Source organism: Tenrec ecaudatus, chromosome 6, assembly GCF_050624435.1.
Source record: "Tenrec ecaudatus isolate mTenEca1 chromosome 6, mTenEca1.hap1, whole genome shotgun sequence".
NCBI lineage: Eukaryota > Metazoa > Chordata > Mammalia > Afrosoricida > Tenrecidae > Tenrec > Tenrec ecaudatus.
In genome coordinates, this window is record NC_134535.1 from 111,428,465 (window position 1) to 111,448,644 (window position 20,180).

Here is a 20,180-nt window from a genome sequence, read left to right on the forward strand (position 1 = left end):
TACAAATGTGATTGACACAATGGATGCATGTATGGATTGTGATAAGAGTTGTCTGAGCCCCCCTCCCAAATGATTTATATATATATATATATATAAAATACTGAAGCCAGATGGTCTTTAGTTTATACTTTAAGTCCACTAAGAATTGGACCCTTTAGGAAGTACGAATCTAAGTGTTCCTCCATAACTGTCTAGTGAGCCTACTGCTAAATCTTTCAGTTCCGTCCCTCAGGCAGCAGAAATTTAATAAAAATCTTTTCTAGGTGTTTGTGTTAGGCTCTATTAAAAAAGTTTGACAGTAATTCAGACAACAACATAAATATACAGGACCTACAAAAATGAGTCTTACGGACCCATGAGGGAAGAAAAGCATTTAACAATTACAAAGGAGAAGTCCTGGGTGCAATACAATGATAGATGAGTGCACCTATCCTGTCCTACTGGTTCAGTAAGGTTTTCCTGCAGAGGTAACATTTTTTTCAGTGACTGAAAATATAGTAGTTTTATAATGAATACTTTTTGATTGATTGAATATCAAAAGCATTATTACAGGCCATGGGTTTTGGAAATTCTTAAATTATAAAAGTTTTACTTTGAAAATTCCATCTCTTTCTTGGCTCACCAAGTACTAGCATATGAAAGAATAGACATATGTCTTTAATAAAGACTTAAGAAGTACTCCATAAGTCTAAATTCAAGAAAAATATCATTAAAGGAAATTTAAAAATTGGATTTAATGTGGTAGCTCTCCTTTAGAAATACTGTCATATTTTATTTTTTCTCATTGATATTTGTATCTTGAGAAAATTCAAGCTGCTATCCATTGATAGGACTGCTATTCTGATAGTATTATGGTTTTTGGATATTATTATATTTTATGAATAATTTTGAGAAATTTATTTAATTCATATAAAGTGACTACATTTTTAACATAGAATCACAAATTCGTTACTGATGGCATGGATTTAGGTCTTTCCATCTCAAAGAGTCTCACTGTTCTTATCTGAAAAATATTTACTTTTATATTATTGCTAAGAGAATTAAGATTACACATGCATATTACCTGGTATAGTGTTTGGAGCACTGAAGTTTCTCATCAAGCATTGTAGTTCTTGTTGAGATGGTGACCTCATGAAATATTATTGGGTCATCACCATCTTCACAATACTTGTTTGAGCCGTCGTGTCAATCTTTCTCGTAGAGAGTTTGCTGATATTTTATTTGGCCAAAAATTATGCCATTCTGCAGTGATGTGTCCAAATCAGAAAGATGTTTGCCATTCTCATTTCCAAGGACTATCATGGCTGAACTTCCCCTAAGATAAATTTTCCCCAAGATAAATAGCACTTCTTCAGGAAGTCCTTGCTGTATTCAATATTCCTCTCAAACACCACAATTCAAATGCATCCATTTCTCGCTCTTCCCTTTTCAGTTTTTACATATGCAGGAAGTATTTACATATGCAAGAGGCCATTGGAAAGGCCATGGCTTGGATCAGGCATACTTTAGTCTTCAAAGGGACATCTTTGCTTTTAAAACTTTACGTCTTTGCAGCCCATTTTTCCAATGCAGTCCATTGATTTCTTGACTGGTGCTTTCATGGACATCTCTTATTGATCCTAATAGAATGAAATCTTTAAAAAGTCCAATGTCCCTTGAAGAATGGATGTGTTTGAATTGTAGTGCTTGAGAAGAATATTGAAAGTCCCATGGATGGCCAAAAGAATCAATAGATCTCTCTTGGAAGACAGCGCAGTCAGAATGTTCCTTATAGGTAAGGATGGCCAGACTTGATTCATGCCCTTCTGGATGAGTTGTCAGGCAAGCCCAGTCTCTGGGGAAGGCCAGCATGCTCGATGAAGTAGAGGTGCAGCAAAGAGAGGGACGCCCTCGATGAGACAGGTGGACACAATGACTACAAAGATGGCCTCGAGCATAAGAACACCCATGAGGATCGCACAGGACCAGGAAGGGTTTCATGCTGTTGCGCACAGGGCCGCTCTGAGTCAGAACCAACTCCATGACATGGAAACTGCAGTGATGGACCCGTCATCCCTGAAACTGATACATCCTTCCTTCCAAATATTGCACTCTTGTAGTTACTGAGAGGTGCAGTGCTGGTATCTACATCCCCAAAGAGGATCTCTGTGAGATAAAGATGTTATTTACCAGGCACTTTATGACCCTTGAGGAGTCCTGGTGATGTAATGAGTCAGGGCTGGCCTGCAACCTATCAGCCGGGTACTGCTGCACAGGTTACAATTTTCGAAAGCTATGGGATAGATCTATTCTGTCCTACCAGACTGCTAGGGATCTGAATGGACTTGATTGCAATGAAAAATGGATTAATGAATCTTTATGTTGCCATTTATAATGGTCGTGTTCAAATAATGTTATATTCCAGTTATTTAATAGTTTACTTAAAAATTACTTTGCTGATTAATTATTTTTCTGGTACATAGGGAATTTAAGGTGATCTTGTTTTCTTACATGTCTGAAAAGAATTTTGCATCTAAATTCTTAAAGAAAAAAGGATATATAATAAGAATAGAGCATTGTCCATTACTCTCTGCTAATTATCATTTAATACACTTGGTTTGTAAGGTTCCATTTAAGAATCTGATTTTGCCTTTACTGTTGTATACTACTAAAGTGGACACCAGTAACCCATGGGAGTGCTGGAGTGATCCAGCTGGGCTGTAGAAGTAGATACCAATACTTTATCCTGGTTTATGGGACACAGTACAAAAGCTTTTAACTGCCACAGGACTCCTGAGTAATTTTTTTTATCTGAAAAACAAGTGGTAGGACAAATAAGTTTGTGATTTAGACTAGTGGTTCTCAACCTGTGGGTCGCAACCCCTTTGGGGGTCCAACGACCCTTTCACAGGGGTCGCCCAACTCATAGCAGTAGCAAAATGACAGTGATGAAGTAGCAAGGAAAGTAATTTTATGGTTGGGGGGTCACCACAACACGAGGAACTGGATTAAAGGGTCGCGGCATTAGGAAGGTTGAGAACCACTGATTTAGAGTATTGGGGTGATGAATTGGGTACCATTAATTATGTTTAAATGGAATTTTGGTTTAGCTATCATTTTGTGCTTAGGTATTACCTTTCTCCAATTCATAAATCCATTAATTGAGAGTTGACAACATAGATTTTTAAGTTGGAAAAGTCAACAGCTTTCAAACCATAGAGGTGGCACCCCTGTGCAACTTAAAATAGCTTCAAGTATCAAAGGGTGTCCAAACTAGCCAATATGTCCTTGAACAATAGAGGTCAGTCCACTGTGGTACCCCAGACTTGCAGGTCTTCCTTGACTGGAAATTATAATGTTAGCCCGAAAGCCAAGACATGACTATAAGACATGGCAGCTTCAGAGAAATCCCAACTATAAATCAGTCAAAAATGAAGTCAATCCCATTTGGCAAGGACATGGAAAAGCTTCTGGGGCTTTGAATATACAAGTGGTGACATTTGCAGCTCATTAAAGATGGGGAAATGATTTAAATTAAAATAACCCCAAAGCTTCTAACTCAGCCTTATTTTCTTTTCCCACCTTCCATTTCCATCCAGGAAATAGTGTCATAGAAAAACAATCTTACGGTTCAACTCCCTGCTGGAAAAGAAGTGCATTTAAGTTATCTTAAGCTAATTCCTTCAAATGAGTGTATAAACTGATTCTTAAAACCTCTGAGGGAGATTCCATAAACTCCTTTGGTAAACTGTAGCAATGTTTAAATGACCTTGCAGTTAAAAGTGGTTCCTAATATTTAAATGGAACCTCTTTGCTGATGTCAGAATAATATCAGTAGGTCTGTTTAAGTAACCAAAAGAGATGGAAAAGAACTACATGGAAAGTAGATGGGAAGTGGTTGAAACCACCCTTGGAAGAGGAACGTTTTTTCTTATTATTTTAAGTACGTTGCAGGATAAGTCTTAAATTTGACTCATTTAGCATTATTGTTTGATAATTTCCATTTAGGATGTTATTTTCATGTAATGGTAACATGTATGTTTACCTAGAAAGTTCTGTGAGATTAAAAAAAAAAGTCTGGCTTTTTTAGTTATGACTGTGAGTGATGAGGGTTATTCAGAAAATCCCATTTTACCCTAAATGTTCTTGTTCAGTTTCTTGGACTATAAATAGGAAAGATAAGGTTTGGAAAAATCTCTGAACTTTCCAGTGACTTTATTAGAACAGTGTTTTCCACTGGTTATTCCTCAGGGGCGAGATCTGATAGGAGGTTGACTCGGCATAAATGTGAGAATAAGTCCAAAAGCATTGCTACAAAATCCTAGCCGTCTTGATTAAACCGAAGGATCAATATGTGAAGCGATTGTTTGTCTACACATCATTCGTCTAGGTCTGTATGCATCTGAAGATGATGCTCCGGTCTGTCCAGCCCTTCCTAAGCATAGCAGTTTTGTCATGCTGGAGGTATTCAAATAGTGTCGCTTTTAAGTGTTCTTTGAGGGGTTTTTTTTTGGGGGGGGAATATCTGAAGAGGTAAGATCAGGGATATAGGGTAGATGAGATTAAGATTTCCCAATGAAATCGTGGTAGTGCAGACCTTGCCACCCTTTGAACGTGAGCAGTGCCCTTTTTTTAATAGAAAAAATCCCCTGGCACCCATTTCTGTCATTTCCCCCTCAATAATGCCGTCTTTAATTTTCTTAAAACTTCTTCATAAAAAGTCCTCATGGTCACTTTGTGTCCATCAAGATAATTGATTATGATTACACTTTTGGAAATAGTCTTTATAGCATGCTGAGCTAACTTTGTTGCCTTGAATTAAGTGGCCCAGCAGAGCCCCTCAGAAACCACAGCTTTGATGGATCTTTTCTTTGTTGGTGTCCGAATGAGACAAAGACACACGTATTAGTAAAATAACTTGTCTGCATTTGATTATAGAGACATGTCTAAACATTCTATTTGGATTAGACCTATGTATATGAAGTGGAACCCCATTAGTAATACTTTCTGTCTTATCCTCATAAAGTGTGTATTGACCAAACGTGACAACAAAAGCTAGAAGATAAGGGACAATGAAAATTTGGGGGTTAGATCTAATGTTTTCCAGTCCATACCATGAACATTCTTCTGCTCTGCATACATTACTTGAATGACCATATCTATTTTTACCTACTATTTACATCTTCTTAATTCCTAGAATTTTTAATTCCCACTTAAACTTCTCTTTGGAATTTTGATCCTAAGTCCAGACCATACATTGTAGACCAGCTATATAACTGCCTACATCGGACTCCAGTTGATTCTCACTGCTGTTCCACAAGCAACACATTAAAAATGGAATACTGTGCCCAAACTTGTCGTTACCAGGATCCATCCATTTAGTTTTTCAAGCCAGACACATTTCTCTATGTACCTGTGTCATCAGAGTAGGTTTCTATTCTAAGTTCCATGAAGTTGTAAATAGTTTAAACTAATATTATAATTGTGTTTAAAGAAGAGAGGAGTTTATTTGTGCTTGAAGTAAAAGTGGGTTGGTACTAGCGTACTTGTGTAGTATTCATAATATTAGGGACCCAATATCTTATTGCCTTTCAATGGGAGGCCTTGATCTCAGGGTACAGATACTCACTCTCAAGTTTCAGGCATCCTCAAGTTACAGCCTGTATCAAATTCCAGGCAGAAAGTTGAAGGAAGGAAGGAAGGAAGGAAGGAAGGAAGGAAGGAAGGAAGGAAGGAAGGGAGGGAGGGAGGGAGGGAGGGAGGAAGGAAGGAAGGAAGGAAGGAAGGAAGGAAGGAAGGAAGGAAGGAAGGAAGGAAGGAAAGAAGGGAAAAGAGCACTGAGGGCATGCATGCTCTGTCTCATCAGAAAGAACCCGGGAACAACTACATGGACACTTCTGCTGACGTTACCCTGGGCAGAATTTAATCATATGACCACCTGTAGCTGCAAGGAAAAATAAGAGCTGTCATTTCCACGTGGTGTATCAAAATTGAATGCTCTGTTACCATTTAAAAAGGGGAAAGGAGATGAGCCAGTCAGGGTGCAGCGCAGAAATGATGATGCATGCAATTTTCCTCTAGTTCTTAAGTGCTTCCTCTCTCCCACTATCATGATCCCAATTCCACCTTACAAATCCAGCTAGACCAGAGGATGTACACTGGTAAAGATAGGAACTGGAAACACAGGGAATCCAGGACAGATGATCCCTTCAGGACCAGTGGTGTGAGTGGCGATACAGGGAAGGTGGAGGGAAGGTGGAGTAGAAAGGGGGAACCAATTACAAGGATCTACATATAAACCCCTCCCTGGGGAGGCGGACAACAGAAAAGTGGGTGAAGGGGGACATTGGACAGTGTAAGATATGACAAAATAATAATAATTTATAAATTATGAAGGGTTAACGAGGGAGGGGTAGGGGAGGGAGGAGAAAAATGAGGAGCTAATACCAAGGACTCAAGTAGAAAGCAAATGTTTTGAGAAGGATGATGACAATAAATGTACAAATGTGCTTGACACAATGGATGTATGTATGGATTGTGATAGGAGTTGCACAAGCCCCCAATAAAATAATTATTAAAAAAAAGAAAAGGGGAAAATGGACATTTGGGGAACAACATATTGGACTGCCAAATATCAACACACACACACACGCACACTATTCACTCATAAAACATGAGCCTCTCAAATGCCCCCTCATCCATCTCAAAGTTCTTGATCTTTCATCATACTTAGAGTTTTCTATTAGGGCCAGATACTGCTTCTTGGGGTTCTGTGATCTGTGAAAGTCATTTGCCCCACAAGTAATCAGAATATAATGGCAATAGAATATGAGTAAAATGGCTATTATGAATTTTCCCCTTTAGAAAAGAAGGCAATAAAAAATCTTACAGAAATCACTAGATCCCCCTGTCAAGCTTTAGAAAAACTCATTGATAAGTCTAATTAGTAGTTCTTGGCTTTGCTTGCTCCTGGAAATTCCTGAGTCTATGTTCTATGTGACTCCTGATTGTCTCATCTGGGAAGTTGTTAGTCTTCTCTTCTTCATGAATCCAGTAGAAACACACGCTTTGAGGATGTCAAGCTTTCATGTTCACTTTCTGCTTCTAGATTAAGGGGTTCAGGCATGCCTTTTATAGGGTGACAGAACTAGTGGAAGTATGCATATAGGCAGGAATTTTCTAGAAAAAGTATAGAAGTGATGCTTTTGGGAATATTAGCATTTGAAAGATACATGGAAAATGAGAACTTGATTAGAGAAAAAGGGAAGGGGAAAGGGTGGAAGTGAAGGAGGATGGAGGAAAACAAGAAGAGAGGAGAGAAATAGAGGCAGATGAGAGAAAAGGTGAGGAAGAGAGGGAGAATCATTGAAGTCGCAAGACAAGATAATTTCAATAATGTGCTCCAAAATTATGCATGTCTCAGAGAGGTCCAAAAATAGTCTACAATATTTGGAAAATATGCCATTTGAGACCTTGCAAGGCAAGAGAAATTTCAGTGGAGAGCTGATGGGAAGAAAATCTCACTGTGGCGTTTCTGTCAGAATATAGAAGAAAGCCTGTGTGAAGCTAGCTCTACAGAGAATGGGAGGTAAGGGGGAAGTCAGGAAGTCAAGACCCCCTTATATGTTCAGATATTTAAAAGAGAAATTAGAATTTCAGCTAGCAGGGCCTTAAAAGAGATTCCATCAAGATTCTACTCTTTTTCCTTGTTTAGCTTTGGATTTTTTAAAGTGCTTTAAAGGAGCATTGATGGTGCTGTTGGATAAGCCTTGGGCGACTAACTACAAGGTCAACACTTCAAACCCACCAGCCTCTCCCCAAGAGCAAGATGCCACTGTCTGCTCCCATAAAGATTGACAAAGCCTCAGAAACCCTATAGAGGTCACTATGCGTAGGAATGGGCTTGATGATACTTATTTATTTTATTATGGTAGATGACCAAGATTGGGGACTTAGTAGTTTTTCCTTGTAAAGTTGTTGAAGTAGTTGAAGAAGAGAGGCTTAATGGTTGTGTGGAAATATTACAAAGTGTAAAAAAGATTTAAAAGAAAAAGGAAAAGCCTTTGATCCTCAGAAATATGAGGGAACTTCAATAAACTTGTGGACAAATCTCATTATCTTTCCATTTCATTTTCCCAGGAACTTTTTCAAGCCCCTTCATATTTATTGAAGAGAATTACTTTGTAACAGGTCAATAAAATATTAATGAGTATTTATTATGTGTTGGGCACAATGCAGTGAATATTTCTCTGATGCGACTAACTACCTTTGTGATTGAGAACTCTACTGCAGTAGCATTTAGTGAAATGATTTTCTTTTTAAGTCTCCAAGAACCGTGTGATAAATTTATTTTAGGATTTGATTCTAGCATAAATTGTGCCTTTCCTGAGAAATGTCATTTGTCTTTGTCTTTTAGGCAGTCATACTGGATAGTATTATGTAGACCTTTCCCATGTGTCAAGTACTATGCCAAACACTTCACCTCCATTTACCAGGATATCCTCATTCTGCCCTTTGAAGAAAGTACTCTTCTCATCCCACTGGTGAGGTTAAGTAACAGGCTATTACAGTTTCCTTCCTGCCACAGCTGCCAGGAGGCTTAGAGCAAGTTTTCAAACCCCATCACAGTAGCTGTACTAACTAACCTCTCTCCTTTTTGAATTCTTTTAATGGAAAAGACATTCATTTTTCCCTGGGTTAGAATCAGAACTCTTAAGCACTCAGGTAGGATGGCTTTATTTTATTTTAAGTCTGCTGGCATATGTATAAAATAACTTTTTTCATATATACTATTTTTTCTTTCAACTCTCCTTTCTCCTTTTCTGAAGGTAATTATTTCTTTTTTAAAAAAAGAGCAGGGTACCCATAAAAATAAAAGTTTAATTGTATGGTAAATTTTATTTACACAATGACATTATAGCAAGTGTGAGCTATCAATTGCGACCCTTATTTGGATCGTAAGCTTGCTACTTTTTAATGAAATGACATTTTATTATCTGCTATAATTTTTGTTCTTTTAGGTTATCTATCTATAGTAACATTTCCCAAAACATAAAACTCACTGTCCTCTAGTTGATTATTATTCAAAACAACCCTGAAGGAGCGAGCAGACCCATTTTAGGGATTCTGAGATAGTACATCATTATAGAAGCAAACATCTTTATGCATCTCCTGCAGAGAGACTGGTGGGTGTCAACTGCCAACTCTGAAGTCACTAGCCTAATGCCTAGCCCACAATGCCACCTGACTCTTCCTGCTGCCATGTAAGGCAGATTAAATATATTGTTTGCTGAAAGTGTGGCAGTCAAATATCCCAGCCTCTCTGCAGGAGAAAGATGTGGTAATCTGCTCCCATGTGGACCATAACTTGGGGAACCCTGCAGAGCAGATCTATTCTGTGCCACAGAGATGACTATAGGGCAGAATCAACTTGTTGATTCTGCTCTGTATCAGTCAATTAATAAAAATAAAAGTCAGACATTACAATGCAATTAAAATATATCGCACAATGAAATATGATTGTGAGAAAAATAGAGGCATTATATATGTGTGTTTATTTAAACTTCTGTTATGAATTGGTGAAGGATTACAGAGCAGTTTTGCATTAACAAAGTCACACACATCTTAATTAATCTCATTAATTATAACCCCCAACGTATAACCACTTCTTCCACTTCCTCCCTGTGTTTCCCATTTACGTAACGCCTCCTTTTCTAATCCTTCCTTAGGTTGGTGTGGGCCTTTTGATCGCAAATGGGTGATTGTTCTAAGGGATGTGACCCTCTTTAGGATTACTGTTCCCCTTAAAAACCTGTCTGTTGGTTGGCTGAAAATTGAAGGGGATGGGTTCATTTCTGGAACTGAAGGGTGGCCCTCGTCTCGGGATTTCCATCAGTCTCTATCAGACCAGGAAGGCTAGTCTGTTTTTCTCTTATTTTGAGATTTGAGCCACACTTTTCTTCCACTCTATCCAGGGCCTTCTAACGTGATCCTCTTCAGAGAAGTTGGTAGGAATAGCCAGGCACCATCTATTTTTGTTCTCAAAATTATGGAATTTGATTTATGTGGTGGTTAGTTCATTGGATAGTGTCTACGTATCTTTTTTGGTTGTTTTTCTTATTTCCTACAGAGAGGAAGTGACAATAGTTGAATCTTAGATGACCGCTCAGGAGCTTTAAACACCCAGTCCCTACTTACAAAGGTAGTATGTACAACATTGCCTCTGACGACCGTGTTATGCCAATGGACTTTGGTGTCTGTTGAGACTGCGATTCTGAACCCCGCAAAAAATGTATTTCCTCATGGTATTTGGTGATGTTTAAGACATTTTTATAGCTTTTCCCTTGTATTCTCCACCCTATTTATGGATATATTTACAGCAAAGGTACAAAATCCCATGCAAAATATCCTCTGTGATATAGATATATATTCACATACCTCTATATGGCATTATATGCATACATATGACATTATATATAATATCATGATATATAATGTCAAAATAGGAGCCCTGGTGGTATAGAAGTACCACATGGGGCTCCAATGTCCAGGTTGGTAATTCCAAATCACCAGCGGCTCCACGGGAGAAACACTGGGCTTTTTAGGGCCATAAAGAGTTATAGCCTCAGAAACCCACAGAGGGGTCATTATGAGTCAACACTGACTAAATTGCAGTGAGTTTGTTTTTTTTTTAATAATGTTGTGTTATATATATATCACCATGTATCTATCAGTTTTTTGTAATGTGGTGGCTTGTGTGTTGCTGTGATGCTGGAAGCTATGTCACTGGTATTTCAAATCCCAGCAAGGACTCCCAAAATGAATAGGTTTCAGTGGAATTTACAGACTAAGAACAAACAAAGAAGACGGATTCAGCAACCCACTTCTGAGGATGAAGCCAAGAAAACCTTATGCATACATTTGAAACACTATCAGATACTGAAGGCCTAATGAATGGGAGAAGACCCTTGTCAGAGATAGTGCTGGAGGATGGGTCGCTCAGGTTGGAGTGTAACTGAGAAGGAGCTGATTTCGCCCAAGTGGAATCGACCATGCTGACATGAGTTGGATAAAGACTGTGGTAATAGAGCCTTCGGGATCTTCATTTGCTGATGGGGCCTGACTCAAAGGAAGGAAAAGCAGGTGCAAAACATCTGCTAATGATTGGGACTTAGAATGTGTGAAATATGAACCTAGGAACATTGGAAGTTGTCAAAAATGAAATGGAACACAAAGATCAATATCCTATGCATTTGAAGGCGGAAATGGACTGGTATTGGCCATTTGGAATTGGAAAATCATATGATTTACTATGCTGGAATAACACATTCAAGAGGAATGGGGTGGCAGTCATTGTCAAAAGGACATTGTAAAATAACTGTGAAGTACAATGCTCTCTCTGATAGGATTCTGTCTACCTGTCTTCAAGGAAATCCAATGAATACAACTATTATTCAAATTTATGCATCAACTGCAAAAGCTAGTGATGACAAAATTATAGAATTCTACCAATGACGTCAGTCACAATTTGATCAAACATGCAATCAAGATGTGTGGATAATTATCGGTGACTGGAATGTGAAAACTGAAAAGAAAGAAAGAAAAGTAGTTGGAAAATATGGACTTGGGGATAGAACTAATACTGAAGATTGCATGATAGAATTTTTCAAAACCAATGACGTTTTTGTTCATAGAAAATACCTTTTTTCTACTACACAGAAGGCAACTATACATGTAGACTTCATCAGAAAGAATCCACAGATGTTAAATAGACTACATCTATGGGAAGAGACAATGGTGAAGCTCAATTCATTGTGGTTGTTAGGTTCCATCAACTTGGTTACAATCCCTAGTGACCCTTTGGCACAACAGAACAAAACAATGTCCGGTCCTGTGCCATGCTTATAATTGTTCCCGTGCCTGAAGCCATTACTGCAGCCATTGTGTCAGTCTTGCTCCTTGAGTGACTTTCTTTTCTTTTTGCTGCTCCTCCATTTACCAGGCATGATGCCTTTCTCATGGACTGCTCTTTGCTGACAATATGTCAAAAGTTCTTAAGACTAAGATTTGCCATTCTTGCTTCTAAGAAGCACTCTGGCCATGCTTTAGTGTGAGAAATTCAATATCAGGAGCTAAAACGAGGCCAGAGACTAATGGTGGAACAGATTTTTCTATCACTCTTATGTAAATTCATGATAAAGCTGAAGAAAATTAAAACAAGTGTTAAAACAAGTCCATGGGAGTCAAAATATGAACTTGTGTCTATTCCACCTAAATTTGGAGAGCATTTCAACAATAAATTTGATGCATTGAACATTAATGACAGAAAAGCTCATGAGCTGTGGAAGGACATCAAGAGTATCATTCATGAAAAAAGCAAAAGGTCATTAAAAAGACAGGAAAGAAAGAAAAAAATTAAAGTGGATGTCAGAAGAGACTCTGAGAGTTACACTTAATCATAGAGTAGCTAAAGCAAATGGAAGAAAGGATGAAGTTTGGAGCTGAATCGAATATTTCAACTCAAGAAGGCAAGGCCAAATATTATAATGAAATGTGCAAAAACCTAGAATTAGAAAACAAGAGGAAAGAATACGCTCAACATATCTTAAACTTGGGGAACTGAAGAGAAAATTCAAGCCTTGAGCTGCAATCTTGAAAGATTCTAAGGGCAAAATCGTGAATGATCCAGGAAGCCCCCAAAGATAAAAAGAATACACACAGTCACTTTACCAAAACAGCCAGTCAACATTCCACCATTTCAGGAGGCAGGATATGAAGACGGCTACTTATCCAACAGACTGGAAGACAGCCATACCTGTACCCATTCCAAAGGAAGGTGACAACAGATGCTCAAACTATAGAAAAATATTGATAGCACATGCAAGCAAAATTTTTGTGCACTACATTAGCAGCAGTGCAATGTACAGTGCTGCAGCAGTACATTGACAGGGAGCTATCAGAGGTTCAGGCCAGATTCAAAAGAAGACGTGGAATGGCTCAAAGCAGAGCTCTCAGAAAAGTGTTTGTGTTTTATTGACTAGGCCAAGGCATTTGACTCTATGGATCATAACAAACTCTGGGTGATCTTGAGAAGACTGGGGATTCCAGAACACTTCTCTGTGAGCCTCAACTCTTCTCTGTGATGCCGACTGCTTGACGGGATCATGTGTGTGTTTGTTGCCTGTCCTCATCTTAGGCCTGCAATACAATGACTCTTTGTTTGGTGGAAGCGCATGCTCCAGCAATATCTCTTTTCTTTGGAAATGCCTAATCCAGAAATCAGTTTTACTTAATTTATGTCCTTAACATGATATTATCATTGACCCTAGACAGACCTCTAGACTCTTCCTGTTGGTTATAACTAGTTCCTGTCCCTAAGCTAATTTTCAGTAGAATATTTTGGCAGCAAGTGTTATATTTCTTCTGCTTTGGAATTTTGCCCAAAGCATTCCGAAAATATAAGAATACTGACAGTTAAGTTATACTATTTATGATCTAGAACAGTGGTCACTTCCATGAATCCCATCATCTTGCTAACTTTTGGCAAAGGTGTAAAATAGCCTTTTCTGGAAACCTTCTTGGAAGTTGTCTTTTAACAGTTATTTTAATAGCATAACCATTTATTCATTTGGGTACAACCCCAGGGCTTTTATTTAATGATTGCCAGGGCCTCAAATGAAATGAAACAGGTACCAGAAAATATCCTGCCAAATATCTCTGCCTCTTCTAGCACCGTGGGTGTCCCAAGGTGTGTGTGCTGTCAGTGAACTGAATGAATAAGCAGATGAACATATTTCTAGGGCATTAACTTCGCAGCAGGCCATCGCTGAAATGACAGCTATCAGAATGACCTTTTACAGTTGATTCCCCACTCCTCTGTAGCAGGAGAATGAAAAAGGAGGGTCCTAAAATACTGACTATATGCACAACTGACTTTCTAAAATACAGGTTTCTTGTAGCAGACAGCTCTTGGTCAGATGGGTTAGAAAAACTAAGGATCTTATTGTTAAATTCTTTTGCAGTTGCAATTACATGGTGATTTATATTCATTGGTCGTGTGTTCCTGATGATGAAGAAATGAAGATACAGCATAATTATTTAGCTTAGAATCAGCTGGAATTGCAGTTGCTTGAGCAGACCAGACTCAGATGTGCCAGGCACAGATGGACAGATATCGGAAATGACTTGCCCTGAGGCGACCTCATTAATGAATGAGCTGCACGCAGGAGGTTGTCAGGGACAACACCAGGGAAGGCGGGAGTGGGTGGTGAATAGGGATGGCCTCCGGATTCATAAATTCCATCAGGATAGTTGACTAATGCCATTTACTAGGGCTGGATGGGAGAATACAGTAATCACAACTGTGCAACAGCAGCAGGGACCACAGGGAGGAGAGAAAATATGAGGCAGAATGGGAGAAAACTGTTGGGAATTAGAAGAGTCAATATTGTGGACTCAGTCCAGAAAACTAGCTCGGGGCTTTTCTCAGACTGTCAGTGAGTTTTTCTTTGGGAGACTAACAAAGATAAACGCAACCTTAGCTATTTTCTGATATTCTAAGCCCTTTTGTGGGTCATATAAATCTCTCCTTTGTCTTTTTATTGTACCAATAGATGGGACAACAAAATGTTTTACTAAACATCTATGTTGTCATCTAATTGAATCAGAGCTCAATCACAACAACGCTAAGTGGAGCAGCTCTCTTCTTCCCAACTCTCTTAAGGATCAGCTCAGTTCTAGTCAGTTTTTGGGGTTTTTTTTTATGACAAGTCAGTCAAGGGAACTCACAGATTGGTTGGTGTATCTTTCTCTGAAAACAGGAGAAGAATAAGTTGGTAGGAAGTATGCCAGAGTCAGACAGATGTAGAAGTGCAGTCAGAAACCAGTTTGTGGACATTTTATCATACAGATATCTATGGGGGGGGGCGCCTAGCCAGCATCAGGATATATATATATATATATATATATATATATATATATATATATATATATATGAAGCAACATTTTTTTCTTTCAACCTTTTCTTATTATGATCTCTTACCCAACTTCTTCCCCTGAGATTAGGCTAAGACTGTGAATCATAGAATAGGGATCTTCTCACAAAGAGATGGAACCGCATAAACTTTATTGGGACTATCTTGGGAGAAGATATTTAGAAAGAAAACTGTACTATGAAGGAGGCTTCCTTATAAGTGAGGATTCCCTAGGTTGTATAAGCAGTTAACATGAATAGTTGAAAACTAAAAAATTGGAAATTCTTGTCCATCCATAGATGCCTTGGCATAAAGATTTGATCCACTTCTAAAAAATCAGTCAGAGGAAACCCCAGGTAGCACAGTTCTACTCAGGCATGTATAAGATTTCTCTTAGTAGAAATGGACTTACCATCAACTGGTAGTAGTTTGCTGAATGAAATTGGAGAAGGTGTTATAGCTGGAGGAGTCTTTGCAAGATATAAGGTCTGTAATCTTCTTGTGTGAGTAATTATCATCTTTTCCAACTCTGCACCTGTATTTCCTGTCTGAAATTACAAAGTGAATCATGATGTGAGAATGAATTAAAATTTAAAGGGAAAATTTAAAGAAAGAATTAGGTTTAATCATCCCTAAAAAGCCAAACAAAAACTATATAAATGTTGAGAGAAACATTTTTAAAGCTTAAAGTAAATCAAATAATTGTGAGTATTTTAGAAAATATACTGAACTTAAAAACAAAAGAGATAAAAGACCCTCCAAATAGATAGCTCAGATTATCTAGGGAGAGCGTTAACCCCAGTGAGATAGAGAGTGCAGCTGACTCCACGTAGTTTTTAGAATAATTCATACTTGTCTCTGAGAAAGAAATCACAGAGTTCCTGGACTCTTGTAGCAAAATTGTGCTGTAGGAAATTGTGCTGAGCTCCACCAAAAGACCACATAGGCAACAACCCACACTAGCAGCCACTACAAGAAAGCAAGAGAAACAAAACAATGTCTGAGGAGGACCTGAACCTAGTGATGTACATAAAAGAAATAGACTTTACACCACTACAGAAAAAAAAATCTTCAGTATGCTGCTTAGAGTCATATGGGACATGAGGAAATCATTACAGAAAAGGATGAAAAAATAGAGATGATAGAGTCCACTTACCAAAGGGAAATACAAGAGATAAGGGGAAATGCAGCAGAAGCAAAGCAAATGGTAAAAAATCTTACCAGCAGACTGAGAGAGGTGGAGAATCACATCAGTAACCTTGAAGATATACAAGAAGAATTCAACAAATATGAAAGACAATCAACAAAATAATTTTTTAAAAGCTAAAGAAAACCTGAGAACAATGAGCATGAAGAGTAACAATATTTGAATAATTGGGATATGAGAGCAAAACATAATGAAAGAATCAACAGACTAGATAGTGAGGGAATTCCTGGAAGAAAACGTCTCCAATTTTAATGAAGGAGAATCAGACAATCATTCATAAAGTAGAGAGGACACCAGTTAGAGTGAACCCCCCAAAACACAACAATGCATGCTATAGTCAATTTATCCAACTCTGACAAAAAGGAGAAAATCCTAAGAGCAGCTAGAGAAAAAAACTGTAGTCATTTATAAGGATAGTCATATAAAAAGTATGCTCAGACTTATCAGCAGAAACTACAAAGAAGAGGAAAGAATGGAGTAGCATCTTCCAAAAGTTGAAGGAGAATAATGGTAATACAAGAATCCTATATCCCACCAAACTCTCCATCAAAATACACGGGAGGTAATTGTTTTCCCAGATCAGGAAAAATTTAGAGAATATGTAAAAAAAATCCAAAAACAAAACCAAAAAACCCTCAAAAGTCCAACACTACAAAAATTACTTTCCAACTCACTTTTGTCAGAACACCAACAACCACAGAGCACCAACATGAGAAAACCGCATAGTGTAGCACTATCCAGAAGCCAGAGCACTGAAAGCAGTGCTCAAGATATCTTTAACACAATGGTGAAAAGAAGCCAAGAATGAATCCCCCCACACATCCATAACACACTGCGAAGGAGGGAGGGAGAAAAGTTCTATCACAAAAAGTAGCTGTCATGTATTACATCCACAGATGGATGTAATAACTCTGAATGTCAGTAGTCTGAATTCTGCCATCAAAAGACAAAGGCTAGCAGACGGCATTAGGAAACAAAATCCAGCAATCTGTTGTCTGCAAGAGTCACATCTCAAGCTCACAGACAAAAGCAAGTTGAGGCTCAAAGGTTGTCAGAAGATATATCAAGCTTATGTCAACCTCAAAGAGAGCAATTCTAATGTCTGCAAAAATCTACATCATGGTGTAGGACATAATAAGAGATATGTATGCGTACAATATAATGCTTAAGGGATCAGTAGACAGTAGTGAAAATAATAAACATATATGCACCATAAGAGACCTGAAAAATAAGTCAATCAAATCGTTAAAACCATGAGAAAAAAAAGCATAGGATTGACTACCATAGTAGGAGACTTAAATACACTACCTTCTGAAAAAGATAAATCAGCGGGAAAGAAACTCAACAAGGAGGTTGCAGAATTAAACTACAATTAGACAACTCAACCTGATAGACATATTTATAGTTCTCCACCCAATTCAAAAAAGTTCACATTATTTTTAAGTTCCCATGGCATTTATTTGAAAATAAATCACATGCCAGGACACAAGTCAGGTTTGAGCAAACTCAGACATTCAGAGGACACTCAGCCTTTCTTCTCTGACTTCTGTGCCACAAAGCTGCAAGTCAACAAAAGGAAGATAAAAGCAAAACATAAACTGGGGAAAACACTCGGAGAATGAATAACTTACTTCTTCAAAAGGAGTGGGTATTGACTTAAATTATAGATGAAATTGGGAAGTTTGTAGAAACCAATGAAAATGAGAATACAACATACCAAAAATATGCAGGACACAGCAAAGGCAGTTATCAGAGGAGGTGTGATAGCAATAAGTGCACATAGGAAAAGGAAGAGAGACATATGGTGGATGCCCTATCACAAAACCTCAGCAGCTGGAACAGAGTCAACAGAATAATCCTTCTAATACACCAGTTCTCAACCTGTGGATCACGACCCCTTTGGGGTTGAATAACCCTTTCACAGGGCTCACCTAAGTCCATCAGAAAATACATATTTCTGATGGTCTTAGGTACTGAGACACTGTTTTTCCATCCCTCTCAAGGCAGGCCCACCCATATGCAGATATGCCCACATATGAGTACCCGGTGTAAAGACTGTTACCCATGCTACACCATGCTTCCAAACAAAATTTCATTTATTTGTAATTAAAAATAAATATTTCACAATATATAATTATATATTGTTTTTGTGATTAATTACTATGCTTTAATTATGTTCAATTTGTAACAATGAAAATACATCCTGCATATCAGATATTACACTTGATTCATAACAGTAGCAAAATTCCAGTTATGAAGTAGCAACAAAAATAATTTTATGGTTGGGGGTTACCACACCTTGAGGAACTGTATTAAAGGGTGACAGCATTAGGAAGTTTGAGAACCACTGTTCTAATTGCAACAAAAAAGAAATGATAAAAATCAAGACAGAGATAAATGAGTGGAAAAACAATGGAGAAAATCAACTCAATAAAAAGTTGATTATTTGAAAGGATTAAGAGAATTGGCAAAGTGCTGGCCAGCCTAACAAAAGCTAGTAAGGAGCAGACGGCCATATCCAGGTTGAGGGATGAAACAGGAACTTATAAGTGACCCTAATAAAATTATAGAACTAATTACACATTATTAAAAAGGACTGTTCTCCAAGAAATATAACATCATGGAAGACAGACAAATACCTGAAAAAACCAACCCTCTCCAGATTATTTCATTTAGATGTCAAGAACTTGAACGGACCCATAGCAAAAGAAGAAATATTTAAGATTATCGAGGAACTACCAACTGAAAGGAAAACCCTGGTGGCTTCACAGGAGACTCCTAACAAGCATTCCGGGAAGAGCTGACACCAATGCTACACAGCTCTTCCAGACATAGAAAAGGATGGTAAACTCCCCAAAGCATTCTATGATACTAGTATAACACTGATGCAAAAAGTGGGCAAGGATCTTACAAGAATAGAGAACTACAGGCCGATATCGCTAACGAACATAGATGCAAAAATTCATAACAAAATCTTGCCAGTGGAATTTAAAATTACATAAAAAGAATAACTCATGACCAAGTGGGAGTCATATCAGGGATGCAGGGTTGGTTCAACATCCAAAAATCTATCAACATTATCCACCACATTCAGAAGAAAAAGGACAAGAACCACATGATAATAACAATAGATGCAGAAAAAGCATTCAACAACATCCAACACCCATTCCTAATTAAAACATCCAAGAAGATAGGAATGGAGGGAAATTACTTCAGTATAATTAAAGGTGTCTATGAAAATCTAACAGCCAACTTTACAATCAATGGAGAAAAGATGAAAACATTCCCACTGAAAAGGGGACCCAGAAAAGGATACCTCTTATTCCCACATTTATTCAACATTGTACTGGCAATGGAATCAAGGGTATATGTCTGGGAAAGAAGTGAAATTATTTGATCACTATTTGCAGATGATATGATTTTTTATATTGAGAACCTCAAAGGCTCCACCATCAGAGTGCTTGAAGTGATAAAGGAACATGGTAGAGTGGCAGGATACAGGACCAACAAGCAGAAGTCAATTGGATTGCTATATACAACTGATGGGATTACAGAAAAAGCGATCGAGAAGGAAGGTAATGCCCTTCACGAGAGACAAGCATAAATTGAAGTATCTAGGGATATACTGACCAAAAAAACAAAAGGTCTGCATGAGGAAAACTACAGAACATCATCATAAGAAAGCAAAGGTACCTCCACAAAAGAAAAAGTATCCAATGCTTGTGGATTGATAGACTCAATATGTAAAGATGTCACTCCTACCTAAGGCTCTATATAGGTTCAATGAAATCCCGATACAAATACCAGCATCATTTTTCAAAGAAATGGAAACACAAACTAATAACTTCCTATGGAAAGGGAAGAAGCGCAGTATTGGCAAAGAACTCCTCAAGAAGAATAAAGTGAGCGGGTTTGGATTCCCTGACTTCAAAACTTATTAGCCCACCACAGTTGTTTAAACAGCATGGTATTTGTATAATGATAGATACTTGGACCAATAGATAAGAACAGAAAAATTCAGA